Source organism: Miscanthus floridulus, chromosome 8 (assembly GCF_019320115.1).
Source record: "Miscanthus floridulus cultivar M001 chromosome 8, ASM1932011v1, whole genome shotgun sequence".
NCBI classification, from domain to species: Eukaryota; Viridiplantae; Streptophyta; class Magnoliopsida; order Poales; family Poaceae; genus Miscanthus; species Miscanthus floridulus.
Genome location: NC_089587.1, coordinates 181,123,438 through 181,128,342, shown reverse-complemented (window position 1 = coordinate 181,128,342; position 4,905 = coordinate 181,123,438). Strand labels below are relative to the sequence as shown.

At 51.8% G+C, this 4,905-nt stretch overlaps 1 pseudogene; it reads left to right on the top strand.

Moving 5' to 3' along the window:
* The first annotated feature begins 237 nt into the window (after nucleotides 1-237).
* On the top strand, nucleotides 238-1,766 carry LOC136470266 (acetylajmalan esterase-like; annotated as a pseudogene).
* Nucleotides 1,767-4,905: the final 3,139 nt, after the last annotated feature.

Here is a 4,905-nt window from a genome sequence, read left to right as displayed (position 1 = left end):
AAATGTAGGGATGGAATACCTCCTGATTTCGGGAATTCAAGGAAAAAAGGAAACAAAAGGTAAACGGGATTTTGCGCGAGATGTTAAGCTAGAGGAATGGCAATTAAGTTCTCGCCCAATTCTTGGAACCGAATTAAACACAATCGCTTACGTTAGCGTCCGGCCGGGCCGGGTACTTAAGTCACCTGCACCGTTGCGTTGTGAGCCTCCTGTGACCGACGAGACGATAGAGTGGCCATGGCTCGTCTTCTCCTGCGTCGACGCGTGCTCGTGGTGGCGTTCCTCTTCCTCCTCGTCGCGTGCTCCTCCTCCTGCTGGCGTGGAGACGCGGTGGTGGACACGATGGTGGACGGCATCACGGCCATCTACAACTTCGGGGACTCGATAACGGACACGGGCAACCTCATCCGCGAAGGCGCCACCGGCATGCTGCGCTACATCGGCAGGCTTCCCTACGGCATCGATTTGCACGGCCCGACCGGCCGCTGCTCCAACGGATACCTCATGATCGATTTCCTAGGTACGCCGCCGGCCGGTTTGGTTTGGTCTTTTTTTTTTTGTTGCATGATACTATCGTGATTTCAATGATTCGATCGTATGTGCAGCGAAATATGTTGGCCTTCCTCTCCTCAACCCATACCTCGACAAGGCGGCGGACTTCACGCACGGCATGAACTTCGCCGTCGCCGGAGCCACCGCGCTCGACACGACGACGCTCGCCGAGAGAGGGGTCACCATCACCATCACCAACAGCTCCCTCGACGTCCAGCTCGCGTGGTTCAAGGACTTCATGGCCTTCGCCACGAACTCCAGTCAAGGCACGTCATTGATCAGCTCTTTTTGTAGTAACGGTTTGCATGCGTCACATCCGTCAATTCCTGTGATCCGATCCATGCATATATAGAGATCCGAAGGAAGCTAGCGAGCTCACTGGTGATGCTGGAGATTGGTGGAAACGACTTCAACTACGCCTTCCAACAGCAACAGACCCGGCCACCCGACAGCGGATATGGCCTCGGCAACGTCACCCGTATAGTGGAAACTCTACAACAGGCCGGGGCGCTTGTGCCTCCAGTCGTGCAATCCATTTCGAACGCAGCAGAGGTACGTACGCATCTCAATTACAAAACTAAACTTGATGCTCTGTTAAGTTCCAAATTTTCGAACATTTTTCACCAATTCTCGTGTACGTCCCAAACTCCCAATCACCTCACTTGATCAGGAGCTGCTGGAGATGGGCGCGGTCCGGGTGGTGATCGCCGGCAACTTCCCGATCGGGTGCGTGCCGGTGTACATCGCCGGGGCGAACGTGACGGAGCCGGCCGCGTACGACGCGGACGGCTGCCTGGCCGTCCTCAACGCGTTCGCGGAGCTGTACAACGCGCGGCTGCGGGGCGCCGTCGCGGCGCTTCAGCGGGCGCACCCGCGCGCCGTGGTCGCGTACGCGGACTACTTCGCGGCGTACGCCTGGGTGCTCCGCGAGGCGCGCGCGCGCGGGTTCGACCCGGCGAGGACGCGCACGGCGTGCTGCGGGGCCGCGGACGCCGCGTACGGCTTCGACGAGAGCAGGTTCTGCGGGGCGCCCGGGACGGCCGTGTGCGCGGACCGGGACCGGTACGTGAGCTGGGACGGCGTGCACCCGACGCAGCACGCGTACGGGGAGATGGCCGAGCTGCTCTACCGCGGGGGGGCTCGCGTACCCGCCGCCGATCAAGTGGCCGGCGGGGCAGAAGATGACGGGGTCGACGAGCGTGCCCTTGAATTGATGGCATGCGTTCGTGGTGTGTACCGTTTGTGTGTGTGTGCGCGCGCGCTCGCGCGCGTGCTTCGATAATCTAGTCGTGTGTGTGTGTGTGTGTTTGCTTCGATAATCTAGTCGTGTTTGGTGCAAATGTTATGCTGGTGTCCTTCAATACAAAACGCAGTTACGGGATACTCCTATATATACAGGTTCCGGGACTGCCGGAACTGGAATCTCGTTCTCCTTTGTCGCATTTCGAAGGGCTTTGGTTAGGGCTCATGGAGGGTGCCAGGATTGGTCGAGCCGCGTTTGGTTGGCATCCGAACCGCGCCGCAGAATTGACGCACGTTTGGATCGCTCCGGCCGGCATTGCCGTGGCCTCGCAACTGCATGCCAGTTTAGTTTGCGCGCCAGAGCATGCCAAATGTGTGGCGACCACATCGAGCGCCGTAGTTTTGGTGCCGCCTGCGATGCGGCTTGGCGAGCGGAGGCGTCAACCAAACGCGACGTTGGATCTTTTTTTTTCGACTTTCGAGTCCTTGCCTTGGAGCTCCGCTAAGCAGCCGTATAAGGGCAGTCCCAATGAAAGAAATTAGTAGTTTCTATAACATAGGATACCGCACCAAAAAAGTACTGCTTTCCAACCCATGGTTTCTATGAGTAATAACTATTTTCTCTTTCTCTCTTCCAACTCTATCTTTTCCTCCAATGGGAGTGTGACACGAGCTCCCTAGAAACTAGTGGTTTCTCCCCAATGGCAATTTCATGGTTTCTTGGTGCATTGGGTCAAGAGTAGACCTGGTTTCTTCATGAAGAAACCATTTCTATGATTTTTGCTCTCTTTCTTCATTAATTACGTTGCCATATCAGCATTTTGCCTACGTGGCAAGTCATTTAATGATGATAGAAACCATCATCAATGCACCATTGGGACTGCCCTAAATCCCACATTGAACGTCTTGCGTTGATGTCTGACCATTTGGTAAGCAAGGGCCTGTATGATTCTATGCCAATAGAAGCCAAGCTAAAGTTTGACCTACCGTAAAATTTCTGCCCATCATAAGCAAAGTGTTACGAACCGAGATAACTGAATAGAATTTGGGAGGGAAACGTAGCAAGAATTGAGGAGAACAGACGGAAACACGGCAGGATTCCGTGGGTAAGGGGATTTGGGATTCGGTTATGAATTCTGTTCCTCGATGGTTCGTTACAGAGGGGGCGGGCGCCGTTTATACTCGACGGTCGCACCGACACACATACACCGCTCTAGCCCATATACACGAGGCCCAACAAAGAGACGGCCCAAGGCCCAGTACTCCTAACATTCCCCCCTGCTTAAGCGAAAGCTTGTCCTCAAGCTTTGATCAGCATATCACACTTCCTGAAGCTGGAGGCCGCTGGGAATAAGCGACGCATCCTCCCAGGTTGCCAACTCGGATGGAAATCCATCCCACTGAATGAGCAGCTATGGAACAATCTTGGCACCGCGTAGAATGGAGCGGCGCTCGAGGACCTTTTGAGGTAGCCCGGCCTGTGTAGGATCAGAGCATACAGAGGCTAAATCGGCACTTACTGAAGTAGCTGGAGGTACCTGCATCTTGAGCTGTGACACATGAACGACGGGATGGATTTTAGAGCCTGCAGGTAAGTCCAGCTTGTATGCAACTTGCCCCACTCGCTGTAATATCTTGAACGGGCCATAGAATCTGAATGACAATTTGTGATTGGATCTGCTGGCAACCGATGACTGAACAAACGGCTGAAGCTTAAGGAACACAGAATCACCCACTTTGAATTCCCGCTCAGTTCTGTGCTTGTCAGCCTGCGATTTCATTCGCCTGTTGTGCTCTCAACAACTGCTGCTTGATCAACTGAGAAAGGAGTTCCCGATTAGTGAGCCACTGTTCCAAATCCGGCACACTGCATAGCTGAAGATTTGCCACACCCAGTTGTCTAGGGGTATATCCATATAACACTTCAAAGGGTGACTTGCCAAGAGCTGAATGGACAGAGGTATTATACCAAAACTCCGCAACAGAGATCCACTTACTCCACTGCCGAGGACAGGAGTGAACCGTGCATCGAAGGAACCCTTCAACACATTGATTCAGACGTTCAGTTTGACCATTTGTCTGCGGATGGTAGGAAGAGCTCATCATTAACTTGGTATCTGACAGTTTGAACAGTTGTTGCCAAACTGCACTAGTGAACACAGGGTCTCTATCTGATATAATTGTCTTGGGCAGACCATGAAGCTTGTACACATTGTTCATAAAGATCTGAGCAATATGCAGGGCAGTGTATGGGTGCTTGATGGAGATGAAGTAGGCCATATTTTGTAGATTTGTCAATGACCACAAGTAAGGCATTGTACTGATCAGACTGGGGCAATCCCTCCACAAAGTCAAGGCTGACAATTTCCCATGCCTGTTGAGGTATTGGCAATGGTTGTAACAGTCCAGGGGTTTTGATTCTTTCAGTTTCACTTGCTGACATATTTGACACTTGTCTGACAAAATCTTGAACTGTTTGCTTCAAATTTGGCCAAGCAAATAACTGTCTCACTCTAGCATAAGTAGCACTGATCCCTGAGTGGCCTCCCACACCACTGTCATGGAGAGCAATTAATATGTGCTTTTGAGCTGTGCTATTGTTTCCAACCCAAATCCTGCCTTTATATCTCAGTACCCCATTTTGCAATGTATAATCAGGGTGACTATCAGGAGCAAGAGCTAACTCCCTCACTAACTGTTTGGCTTGCTCATCATCTTCATAGCCTTCCTTGAGCTTTTGCACCCAGGTTGGAATGCATTCAGAGACAGCTTGGATCTCATCCTCATGGTCTACTCTGGACAGAGCATCAGCAGCAGCATTGTTGGTACCCTTCTTATACTAAATAGTGTATTGCAGGTCCATCAACTTAATCATTGCCTTCTGTTGCAGTTTAGTTGCCAATCTTTGTTCAGTAAGGTGCTGCAGACTCCTATGATCTGTCCTAATGATGAAGGGCTGATGTTGAAGATAGGATCTCCATTTATCAATTGCAAGCAGTATAGCCATACATTCTTTCTCATACACTGATAATGCCTGATTTCTTGGACCCAAGGCTTTGCTGAAATAAGCTATAGGATGTTGCTCCTGCATGAGTACTGCTCCAATGCCAA